The sequence below is a fragment of the Panthera pardus genome, unplaced genomic scaffold (genome assembly GCF_024362965.1).
Source record: "Panthera pardus isolate Hobbes unplaced genomic scaffold, ASM2436296v1 HiC_scaffold_13, whole genome shotgun sequence".
Classification (NCBI taxonomy): Eukaryota; Metazoa; Chordata; class Mammalia; order Carnivora; family Felidae; genus Panthera; species Panthera pardus.
The window spans coordinates 114,908,619-114,921,651 of NW_026526688.1; the positions used below are offsets into that span (position 1 = coordinate 114,908,619).

Below are 13,033 nucleotides of genomic sequence, written 5' to 3' on the forward strand. Positions count from 1 at the left end.
GCTAACCCTGACATCTGGGCATCTTTCTTTCCACAGATGAAATGCATCACTATAAATGAACCTCAGCACAGACAGTACCAGGCAAAGAAGTGACATTCACCTGAAGGGGTCCTTCCAGAATCTTTCACCTGATTTGACTTTTAGTACCTGGCTTTCTTTTCGGACACTTTGGCTTTGAATTTGTTACCTCCTCTTTAACAATTTTAATATGTTGTTTTATTCTTTTTTAACAGTACAACACTCAATCCACTTAATGCTTCTTTTTAAAAAAATCTAAGAATGTGCCAAATTTGGTTTGAAAGTTTTAAGTGCCATGATTAAACTACGAAACAAAATTGTAAAGCTGAATCTTAAATTGTCAGCAAATCATCAAGTTAGGGTTTGGTAGCAGGGAAAACTAACCAGCAAATAACAGATTACCCTATTTATATTTTCATCCTAGAAAAGTCATGGATAGAAATTAGAACTGATCTGAGTTTCTGTATGAAAAGGCTAAATTGGGGGCGCCTGGGTGGCTCAGTCGGTTAAGCATCCGACTTCAGCTCAGGTCATGATCTCACGGTCCATGGGTTCGAGCCCCGCGTGGGGCTCTGTGCTGACAGCTCAGAGCCTGGAGCCTGCTTCAGATTCTGTGTCTCCCTCTCTCTCTGACCCTCCCCCGTTCATGCTCTGTCTCTCTCTGTCTCAAAAATAAATAAAAAATAAAACATTAAAAAAAAAAGAAAAGGCTAAATTGAACACTATGCATAATCTAACATCCTTTATTAAAACCATAAGAACAGAGTAACTGGCATTGGAAATGCAAATGTAAACCCATAGCAAAATTTAAATGCTGACTCCAGGTAGCAAAGAGGGTATGATAGAATAATAAAACATGAGAATGCATAAATGAAGAAATGCTTTATACCTATAATGAAAATTAGCTAGTGGAAATTTATTGCCCTTTCGTTAAATCAACCCAAAAATGTGTTACCAATGATATGTTTTTCAAGAGATCAAACAACAAACACATAAGGTTTTTTAAAAGGTGACCTATTTAAAAGTGATGGTGCTTAGTCTAAAGCTAGTGTAGTGATAAATCTGCTAAATGCAATGACTGAAAGTTTTAACTTGGCCATCTTACTGGGAATGAAGGAGGCAAATTGTAGAAGCAGAATTTCTTCCAGAGAGTTACCAGGCAAAATTAGCACTGCTCCATTCTGCTATATTTCCCCACAAAACTTTAGCTTTACAGCGAACAACAAAATACAAGCCCAAATAGCTCTTTAAGAAAGCCTGTGTGTTCTGTTTTCATCAGATAAATCCCTTGCGTAATGAGCTACTGACCTATTGTGCAGCTCCACAGAGAATGTTGATCCTATTGCTGAAATCTTATGAGAAACACTAAAGGAACACAGAAACTAAAACTTAAATTTTAAAGAGAGAGGAGAAAGTTTTCTAATTCTGAATATCATTAAAAAAAAGGCAGCTAAATTGAACATTATAATTCACTTTTTAAAATGCAAAATGACTAAAGTGATCATGGATTATATACTCATAGACATAGCTAGAAGGATACTTAATGCAGAGTTGCTTAAAATAGTAAAAACTGGAAGCAAACTAACTGTCCAAAAATAGGCGATTGGTTCAGCTGGGATGCAGCCATATAATAGAAAATTATAAAAGCTGCTGTAAAAGAGTATTTTAGTGATAAAGACGTCCATATTTGAATGAAAAAAGCAAGTTAGAAAATAAGGTATAGGGAACAAACTCAGTTTTGTAGAGAATGACTTTCTAGCAGTGCAACTTCAGGAACGTTATTTTCTCTCTTTAAATCAGTGTTCTCAATACACATTAGCTCTTTGTGTTATATGTTCACAGGGTGAAAAAATTTGAAGATATAGTATTAAGTGATTTTCTGAGTGATGGCTGGTTTGTTTATCTGTACTTTTAAACTTACATAAGTAATATACTTATCATATGGGGGAAAATTAAATAAATTGGAATATTCTCACACAGAAATCATCTTCTTAAAAACCTACCATAGAGCTTTGCTCACAGTAAATAAGTCTTGGTTGAGTTGAATTTACCCTTCAGATTTCATTTAAACCAGTTTGCTCTGGGGTTCATTTAAAATTACTTAATTTAACAGCCAAACTTGTCTATAATATTTTTATTGGACAAAGGAAGTCATACTTGCATTGTTCAGCCTCTTACGAATTTATGAGCCCCATTTCGGGACTCATTAGAAAGCCACTGGATCTTGCTATTACCAGTGGGAGGCAGCCTATGGGAGCCTAGTCACTTTCTGTTTCCTCCCCATTCCCCACTGTCTCCTCTTTTTTGGCTCCTTCTTTCCCCCTCTATTTTCAAAGCCAAGGGACGCTCTGTACTGGACTGTAAGCTACAAGGACAGTTACAAAATCTCCTTCGTGTTAGCATCACCCGTACCTAGCACAGTGACTGGAATAGAGTATCTGTTCACTAAATGTTCACCAACTGAATGAAGTGAATAAATGTCTGACAGTTCAGGTTAGAGGCTTCAATTCCCCCATAAGATAGCCAGATAAAGGTAGGTAGGCTACTCTAGTCTGAAACTGTCTAGTAATTGTCAACCCCCCTCCCCCCAAAACAAAACTCCCTTCAAAGTATCACTTCTTTAAAAAAGAAAAAGTCCAGGCGCACCTGGGTGGCTCAGTTGGTTAAGCCATGGACTCTTGATTTCCACTTGGGTCATGATCTCACGGTTGGTTCGCGAGTTCCAGCCCCACATTGGACTGTGCGCTGACAGTGTGGAGCCTGCTTAGGATTCTCTCTCTCCCTGCCCCTCCCCATCTCATGCTATCTCTCTCTCTCTCTCAAAATAAATAAACAAAAAAAAAAAAAAAAAAAAGAAAAAGTTATCATTTGTATTCTATTGTTTATTTTAATAGATGTAAGATTATTTTTATTTTCCCCTATATATTGTGTAAAGTATCCGGAAAATCCCAGTTTAACTTGCTCAAATAGGGAGAGTCAGGTTACCACCCAGATAGCCTCAGGTCTCCTGGATTCCAAAGCCCAAGACCATTCTACATCATGTGGTGTGAAAAATTCCCTCTGACCTTTGACCCTAAAAGCCGTTTTAGATATGGTTAAGAACAAATGTTTTCAATATCACCCAAGCAAATACTTCCTATCCCTCCAAATACTTCCTAGGGCTTTATAAAATCCCAGAAGAGAAACGCAGACCAGGAGGCAGCAGCCCAAAGGTGTCCAGTGTTTCCCTCCAGGTTTATAAGTCAACCAGCTTTACTTAAAAATGAAAACTAAAGAAACCAAATTAAATATTAACTCGCAAAACAACACTTCAACCAGAAGACTACCCTGAAGTAAGGCTAGCAGCAAACTAAGGAAAGGACCATGAGAATTTTGCACTGCTTATTTGGGGGTGGGGGGGTGGGTAGTTAAGTGTAAAGTTAGAGTTTTCCACATGTCCAGTCTTCCTCCAAATTCTAGGTTTGTCAGTTTCAGCCGTTGCTCTGGCTCTGTTTAAACAGTGAACAAGCAATTCCCCTGAAATGGGGTGGCAACCAAAACCTGTCAGGTATCCACAATGAAAGGTTTAGCTTCCTGAAGATCTGAGGAACTTGCCAAAGGATTTCCCACGCCAGACCACAGCCCACCAGGTTTACTGGGCAGGAAATTCTGTGGCAATTCACTGGTTATCACCCAATCCAGCACTCAAACACACTATTATTTATACATAAAGTCACAATTTGTTGGGGTCTGAGTTGCGCCATACATTATGACAGGTCTTTCTTGCTTTAACCCTCATTATTCTCATCTGTAGTTATAGTCCCATTTTACTGCTTCAGAGTGTTTAATGTGACTGGGAACCCACCGTTATTAGAGGAGACTACGAGCGACACCAACGATCTGAAAAGTTCAAATTCAAAATCCACACCCAACCTGGGGTCACTAAACAGTTGAATGTCTTCAAAATTTAGCATAAACGTCAAAACGTTTTGAGGTCATATTAGAGCAAGCAAGATGAAACAGAAGAATGGCCAAGATTGATGAACAGAAAGAAAAGACTGCAGAACATTTGAGTTGTTTCAAGGGGTCGCCGCGGGTTATTGACGACGATCCGTATCTCGGAGAGGTAGACGCGTCCACTCCCACCCATCCCTTTCCTTAAGCCAAGTAACTCGGGAATGCCAACCGTTGAAAGGCTTCAGGGAGGGCAGCCCAGGGCTGGACTGTTACTGTCCACACGTCGTCAGTAAGTGGCTCTCAGAAAAGAACAAGACAGTCCCTCCTCCACCTCCTGAACTTCAGTCCTGCCCTCCGGAGTGGCTCTGGACAATGCACGGTTTAATCTGTGTCCTTTCAACGCCAGGACCGAGTTACCCGAAATGGTTGCAAATGAATGAGACGAATGCTCAGAGCTGGGAGACTCGGCCACGCACTCACCCCCTAGCAGGCAAAACCTGGAGAAGGATGCCCTGGGGCGGGGCGCGCGGGGGCCGAATTAGAGCCACGTCCGCGTTCGCCATCCACCTTCCCCCTCCCCGCGCCGCGTCCGTCGCGCGGCTTCTCAGCCCGGTCTCCTCCCCCGGCCCCTCCGGGCGCTCCTCACCCTGGGGCTCCCGACGCTCCCGGCCGAAGGCGGCGGCTCCCGGGCGGGATCGGCCAGGGGACGGAGCCCGCTGCCGCAGCCACCCCCGGACCGAAGCCGCTAGAAAGTTTGCTCGGGGTCTCTCGCCGTGCGCGCCGCGGCCCCGCCGAGGAAGCCGCTCTCCGGTTCCCTCCCGCGGCCGCCGCCCCCGAGGCCGCTCCCGGCGGCGCTGCAGCACGGGGCCGGGCTCGGCGGCCGAGGACGGCTCCGTGCGCGCCGAGGGCGGGGTCTCCCCGCCCGCTCGGCCCGCGGCGCGGCGCGGCGCGGCGCGGCGCTCCGTGTTTACCGCGGCCCGGCGGCCCGCTCTCCCCGCCCGCCGCCCTGCGCGCTCTTGACATCATTCATTCTCTCACACCCTCGCCCGCCCACTCCATTTCCAAACAGTGACTCACCCGCGGCCCGGTGGTGGCAGCGGCCGTTCCCGCTGCTGTGGCTCTCCAGGCGCAGAGCGGAGCTCGAAAAACCGGTGCGACTTCTTAAGAAGAAAACCCCAGCCGACCCTCCCCTCTCTCAACCATTAAAGGTGCTGGGAAGGAGGGGCTTGGCAGGCACGGCCGATTGGCTCCGGGCGGAAAGCCTGAGGGCCCGGAGCAGACCTCCCTGAGCGGTGACAGAGATCAATCTGGGAAAGTTCTTTGGGTGCCGCTCCCAGCAACTTTTAAGGATGGGGCGGGGAAGGGATTCCCCCACCCCGTGCCTCGCCTTCTTCAGGAACTGCTTCCTGACGTGGGTGTGAGTGGGCTTGGGGACGTCAGCGGTTATTCGAAGGGTTGGTGCCCGGGCCTAGGTCGAAGAAGTGGGTTTCCAAACCTCGCAAGGTTGCCTGGCTGTGTCAGTAATAGGTCCGCTCGGTGGCCAACTCTAGGTGTGAGCTGGAAGGGTGCTCCAAGTTAATGAGGCTAATAATACTTTCCCCTCGGTGACTAACCGCCGTGTCATCTGTCCTGTTAATTGATTTGCTTCTCTTTAAGGACAAGAGACCGTAACCAAAATAAACATTGAGAGAGAGTAGTTCTTTGCTCAAGTGAGCGCTGCGCTCTTCCGCAGCTTTTGGAGCACAAGGCGGCCCAGTGGTTTCCTTGATGAGCTCAGCAGATATGTTTTTAGAAGGGGTGTTGCCTTCTTAAAAATGGTCAAGGCTCTACGTTTCTTGGAGTTGCTATTCATACACCTGCTGGGCAGTTTTCAAAGTAAACAATGGCAGGCTCAGAGTCTAAATAGGATGAATTAGAATTGGCCAAATCTTCATTGAATTTAAATGACAAATATTTTATGTTCATTTCTACTTCTGGACAGGGTAATTATGTTTAGAATTTGCATTGCCTTATGGGTGATTACATATAATCAACAAAAATAATCCAGAGGCATCTCTAGGTGCCTATTGCAGAAATCATGTAGGGAAACAATCATTTATCTATGATAATTAAAAACTACTATAACAATAACAACAGCAACAACAACAACAAATACACAGGGCTGTTCCAAAACACACAACTGTAAGATTCCACTACAGAAGCTTCCCCCAAATGAACTTGCTCCTAAAATTAACCAAAGTTTCAGCATCGTTGTTGTGAAAAATGCACTCACTTAAAGCTGCAGAAAGGCAAGAACCCAGAAGAGCACACCAACAATTGAAGTTAATTTTCCTTGGGTTTATTTTTCCTTTTCAGGAGGAATTCATTTTCAATTTTACAAAGCCTAGGCATTTTGCCCAGAAGACAATAGCAAATAGATTGGTTTGCTAGGATGCAGTCAAAGTAAATGGAAATTCAAACCAACAGTTTTTGTGGAGAATCACAGACAGACCTCATCAGAAGTTTGGGTGTCCTGGGACTAGATTCAAATGTGTAGCCACAGGCAAGTTTGGGTGAATATCCCACTGATTCCCTACTTTATAAAGTTCAAATATCTGGACGTTATGGAGATATGTACAAATAAGGTTTTCTACAGATCTCAAAAAATGATGTTGTGGACTTTTGGGCCTATGCACAAAGATAAACTCAAAAAATTCGTAACAAAGCCTGCCATTCCGTCTGTCTTACTACATGATGTAAATCCCGCAGCTCCATCAGGGGAGGATCACTTTCTTTACAGAAAGCTGTTTTGTTTTGTTTTTTTATGTTTATTTATTTTTGAGAGAGAGGGATAGAGAGCGCACACCTCTGCAAGTGGGGGAGGGGCAGCGAGAGAGGGAGACACAGAATCCCAAGCAGGTTCCAGGCTCTGAGCTGTCAGCACAGAGCCCAAAGTAGGGTTCCACTCACTGACCGCCAGATCATAAACCTGAGCTGAAGTCAGACACTTAACCCACCAAGACACCCAGGTGCTCCCAGAAAGCTGTTTAATGGATAGTTCTGGATTTGTGGTTATTACTGTGCCTCAGTTTAAATATTGTAAAATAAATAATTAGGCCATATTATTATTCACTTAAATATCCTCCAGTGAACATAATAGTATAATTGTGATTGAGTTGCATGAAGTTTTTACATTTTATTCATTGTTAACATATGGGAAAACAAATTATTCATCTTAATTTCTGTGTTTTGAAAAATAGTGACTTGTCCTCACAGAAAGAGGTGCTTTTTTTTTTTTAAACTTTTTGTTCTTACAATGTATCAAAGTTTACTAAGTCCTTGGTTAGTCACATTACAAAAATTATAGTGCTGAATGCTCTAAGGGAAAGAAATGGTTGACCAGTATGTTCTTGTCAATTTTTTCTAAACTAGTGAATACTTCAAATAACATTTTATAGATCTCTCTTTGTTATGATAAAACATACTGATTAAGTTAGGGAAACATTTGCAGTACTTATCTCCTCTTATACTAACTCTTACTCTGGACATATCTAACATTGACTCAACCAACAATGTTTATTAAGTTCATACTTAGTGCCCACATTGTTTATCTCAGAATCACCATGTGCATCTTCTAAACATAGGTGTCAGTAATGGGAAAGTTTCTTTAAAAAATTTTGCGTTAGAATGTTTATTACAGTATTATTTATTATTTTTCCAGGATCCCGTGTAGTGCCTGGCATGTAATAGTCAATGAGTGAAATAAACAAATGAATAAGCCTTAAGGAACAAACCAATAGTGAAGTGACTCCATGTTATGGGATATTATGTAGGCAACAAAAGAATAAAATAGTCCCATAGGCTCTGACTTCAGAAAACTGTCCTTGTTAGTGACAGGTATAAGCAGTGAAAAATATAAGCAGAGGGAAAATACACCACACACACACACACATACGCACACACACCCCATTTTTGTGAAACAAACACCACTCCCGTGAAAAATTTCAGAACCAAACTAAACTATATTACCTCTCAATAGTGAGATATAGAAAGGCAGAGCGTGAAGGAAAAACTTGTATTTTGGACTATTGTTCAACACAAGCAGTATTAGAACTTAGAAGACAGTAATGTAAGTCCACGGAATAGGAAGTTTACAGTCTAGTTGGAGAGACAATGACACCCAGAACAACTAGAGATTAAGGCTGTTCACCTTTCGGATTTGGAATTTCAAATATTCACTTTGTGCCAGGCCCATCCAAAGGCCAAATATTTACCATTTATTGAGTACTTACTATATGCCAGGGACTATGCAAATTGCTTTAGCTGTATTATCTCATTTAATCCTCTTTCTGTGAGGACAAGTCACTATTTTTCAAAACATGGAAATTAAGATGAATAATTTGCTTTGTCATATGTTAACAATGAATAAAATGTAAATACTTCAATAATCTGAGGTTAGGTACTCATAATGACTTCCTCTGCATTTGAGGGAATCAAAGATAAGAGAGATTATCATTTTCCTGAGATCACACCCAAGTAAGTGGCATCACTAGGGCATAAAGCATTAATTTTTGGCTTCAAAGTACACACTTTTTGACAACTATTCCATAAATTTCACCTACACAGATATAACTCTTCTCATTTAACAATACTTACTTTTTTTTAAAGAATTTTTTAAAAGTTTATTTATTTATTTAGAGAGTAAGCATGAGTGGGGGAGGGGCAGAGAGAGAGGGAGAGAAAGAGAGAATCCCAAGCAGGCTCCGCACTGTCAGCACAGAGCCCCACCGGAACAGCGAGATCATGACGTCAGCTGAAACCAAGGGTCCGTAGCTCAACTGACTGAGCCGCTCAGGTGTCCCACTTTTTTTTTTTTTTAATGTCTCTTTATTTTGAGAGAGAGAGAGCATGCGCATGTGCACACAAGCAGGGGGAGGGGACAGAGGGAGGGAGAGAAAGAATCCCTATCAGGCTCCAAGCCATCAGTGCAGAGCCCGACACGGGGCTGGAACTCAGAACCATGAGATCATGACCTGAGCTGAAATCAAAAGTCAGACACTTAACTGACTGAGCCACCTAAGTGCCCCAATACTTACATTTTTTTAGTTTTAAACACATGTTTATTTTAAACTTAAAAAAAAAAACTGTAACATTATCATATTCTAAAGCAATTGAAAAGTGAAAAACATAAGCACTGTAAACATTTTGGTGTCTAATTAGCTTTCCTTAAATTTCTATTGTTAAAGATAATTTCAACAACATCATACAGAGAATTCTAATTCTGATTTTTAAAAATTTAGCACTATATCTGTATCCTTTTCTCACAATTACCATATTAGTGGCTCTATGGTATGCCAAAAAATCGTATATGCTTCCGCATGTATGTGTTATTGAACTTAGTCTCAATCTGGTAGTCTGTTAATTTGGGGGGTTAGTATAATATTTTTACATTTTTCTATCAATGAAAACTCTTAGACTACCTTGTTTATATTAGTACTACTATACTATGTGTACAAACGTTCTACATTAAATAGAAGTGTTTTGAGTCTTCAGAAAAATGAAAGGTACTATGTGCCACATTTAATATCATTGTCCATCTGCCTCTGGCCTAGAGGAAGACGAGGAGGGTGTAGGAGGGCAGCTCCCAGCTTTGCAGCAGTCCAGGTGCAGAATGGCCATGGTCTGCGATGGTAGATGGGATTGCAGGAAGTACAGTGGATTTGAAGTAGAATGAACAGAATTTGCAGATTGATGCGCTATGGAGATGGAACCAAAAATGACTCCAACTCATTTTTGTTTGCTTAAGCACTTGGGTAGATGGTGGTGCCCTTTACCAAGACAAGGGATGCCAAGATAGGAACAGGTTTGTGAAGGCAGAGAATGATTTTTAAAAAAGGAGTTTGAGGGGGTGCCTGGGTGACTTGTCAGTTAAGCATCCGACTTTGGCTTAGGTCATGGTCTTACAGTTTGTGAGTCTGAGCCCCACATCGAGCTCTGTGCTGACAGCTTGGAGACTGGAGCCTGCTTTGGATTCTGTGTCTTCCTCTCTCTCTTCCCTTCCCCTGTTCATGCTGTGTCTCTCAATAATAAATATTTAAAAAAAATTTTTTTTAAAAAGGAGTTTGAGATGTGGGTGGTACAAATGGAGATGTCAAATGGGCACCTGATGATGTTAGTCTGGAACTCAGAAAAGAGGTATGATCTGGAGACAAATTTTAGAATAGTCAGCATGTAGATCCTAAGGGGGAAAAAAAATGAGATGGCCTGGAAATAGTATCCAGAGTAAGAAGAGAAGAGTCCAAGAGAGGGCCCAAAATTAGAGGGTTGGTAAAGGAGAACCCTGCAAATGGGTGAAAATACATAAGTAGGAAGAAAAGTAGGACAGTGCAATGTTAAGGAAACTGAGAGTGTAATGTTAAGGAAATGAATGTTAAGGAAACTCTACATTAAATGCTCCTAAGAAAGCACTTAAAATAAAGACAAAAAAAGTCCATGGATTTGGTGACACAGGGTTGTTGCCTTAACCGGGGTGGGCAATGGGGGGATGATTATGCCAAGATGGAGTGGAATATGAATGAGTGGGAGTGAGGAAGAGCTGGGGTTGGCAGGGGGCTGACAGGGGTAGAAGCTGACTTGGCTTCCTGGAGTGCTAGTCTATAGGGGTTCCAAAGTATTACAAAATAACTTTATAAAATACAACTTGGGTTTGGTAGGAAATGAGAAGTGACTGCTAATGGATGTAAGTTTTATTTCTGGGGTGATGAAAACTTTCTAAAATTTATCTACAACTGATTGAATGCTGATGGGAAGCCATCAGTAAAGGAGACGAGGAGAGAGACAATGGGGAAGATAATCAGTAGTCAAGGTTCAGGAGAAGTCAGGAGAAGATAGTACCCACCACACAGAAGGAAGGAATGGCCTAACAGGCAAGAAGGAACAGCTCCTCTAATATAAGAGGGGAAAGGGAAAAAGGAAGCATGGGAATCATGTTTGTAGATTGCTTATAGGAAGTTGAAATCACTGCTTTCTATTCTTCCATTTCTTTAGGAGTTCAGAGGTGGGTATTAGTTTTCAGTTGCTGCTGTAACAAATCACACACTTACGAGTTTGAAACAACACAAAATATTAGCTCACAGTTCTGCAGGTCAGAAGCCCTCCACACTCTCTGCTGAGTTTCCCAGCTCCCGGTTTTCTGGGGCTGAAATCAAGGTGTTGGCAGGATAGGCTCTTATCAGTAGGCTCTGGGAAGCTTCCAAACTCATTCAGGCCCTTGGCAGAATGTAGGTCCCTTTGGTTGCAGAACCAAGCCCTCTGTTGCCCTGCAGGCTGTCAGCTGGGGGGCTACCCTTGGCAGCCAGAGACATCTGCCCCAGAGTTAACGATGGAGTGCCGAACCCTTCCCACACTTACAATTGTTCTGACTTCTGCCACGTGTCTTTGCCTCAGCTGGAGAAAGGTCTCCGTTTTTAAAGGACTCATGACTAAATTGGGCCCACTGGATAATTCAAGATACTCTTTCTATGGTAAAGCCCGTAATCTTAATGACATCTGCAAAGTCCCTTTTGCCATGTAATGTAACATATTCACAGGTTCCAGAAATTAGGGTGGGGACAATTTGGGGACCCATTCTGCTGACCCTAAGGTGACATAGTCAACTAAGAATAAGGAAGTGGAAGAGGTGGGTGGTTTTAGAAAGAATGAAAACAGTCTGAAGTCACCACACTGCAGAGTAGGAATGTGAACTGACTAGAAAAATATAAATTTGGCAGATGCTACTGAAGACTCAAGTCAGGCCGCAGTGGTACCAAGAATGTCCTTCTCCAGCAGTGTTCAGACACCAGGGCATGGGCACCAAGAATGGGGGTGGTGGATGGGATAGACAGGCAAGGAGAGGGGGAGTCTAGGATAGTGTCAGTGGAGCAGTGGACTAAGGAATAAAAGAAGGTCAGGGGGAGAAGCAAAAACACTCAGAACTATTTCTGCCTTTATAGCCACTACGAGGGGGCTGATGCAGAAGGGACAAGAAAAAGGATGAGTGGCCTAGAGATCCTGGAGACATGGCAGAAATGTGAACCAGGGGTAAGAGACAGAAAAAGTTGGAAGCATAAGAGATTGGGTGGTGAGACTTACGAACTACTTACCTGAGTAGTTTGGGCAATGGCAGGGCCTGAAACGGGGCTGTGAGTGGGTGGCTGAGGTGGAGGGAGGGAGAAGAGAAAGAGTACAGGGCACTAGAAGAGCAATTCTCATGGCTGCCGAAGTTACCCGGAACGATGGCCAGACTAGGAGTAGAAGACTGTAAATCAGCTGCCAAACAATTAATAAGTGGGAATGAAGAGAGGAAGAGGATAGCAGAAAAGATGTGAACGCTTCAAACAAGCAGGGCACTTTACGAAAGCCTGGCATAATCTCAGTCCAGACATATATCTAGAAATCAAAGAGACACAGCCTTCACCTTTCAACTCCAAGGGATGTAGAGTGTGAGAAGATAATCAGATACCCTTGATAGGCTTCAAGGAAAGCATGTCCCTAGATTTCATGTAAGGCCAAAAGATATAGGGGAGATTCAGAGACATGATTGAGCAGATAAGAGAATTTGTGATCATAAAGTAGGTATTTCAGAGGATATAGGAGAAGGGTTTAGGGAGCCTTGGGTTAGAGTCAGAGACATCGGGGAAATAAGTCACAGAGTATTATAGAAATAAGTATATGGAAATATGTATGGAGACGGAATAGGCAGGTGTTAGGGGAGATTTTCTCCCTAAACCCACTGCCTACATTTTCTGAAGCTGACAGCTTGACCCTTTCCCAAAGCCAAGGTAGTAAAAGGTATTCTTGTGTAATATAACTCAAGGCTGAAATGGAGACATACTTATTTAGCGTAATAGAGTTCTGGAGATATGTCAAGAGGAGATTAATCTTAGTGCAAATGGTTTCATTTTATATTGGCTATTCCATTCCAAGGCCAAACTACTATAAGGACCCCTGCTCCCCTCCTTTTCCTCCTTCAGGATCCAAAATCCATGAATTGGCCCCTAATCACCTGCACTTAGATAGACTTCACAATGAGTGACAAATCATGACAATGTTTTGGAAATAG

At 42.5% G+C, this 13,033-nt stretch overlaps 1 protein-coding gene across 2 annotated transcripts in view; it reads right to left on the minus strand.

The window, feature by feature from the left end:
- SGMS2 (sphingomyelin synthase 2) overlaps window positions 1–5,565 on the minus strand; it is an 81,552-nt gene extending 75,987 nt beyond the window's left edge. For both annotated transcript variants that reach the window (XM_019416737.2, XM_019416747.2), the window contains exon 1: window positions 5,032–5,565. The gene's annotated coding sequence lies outside the window, so the exon portion shown is untranslated. The remainder of the gene's footprint in view (window positions 1–5,031) is intronic.
- Between the last annotated feature and the right edge of the window lie 7,468 nt (window positions 5,566–13,033).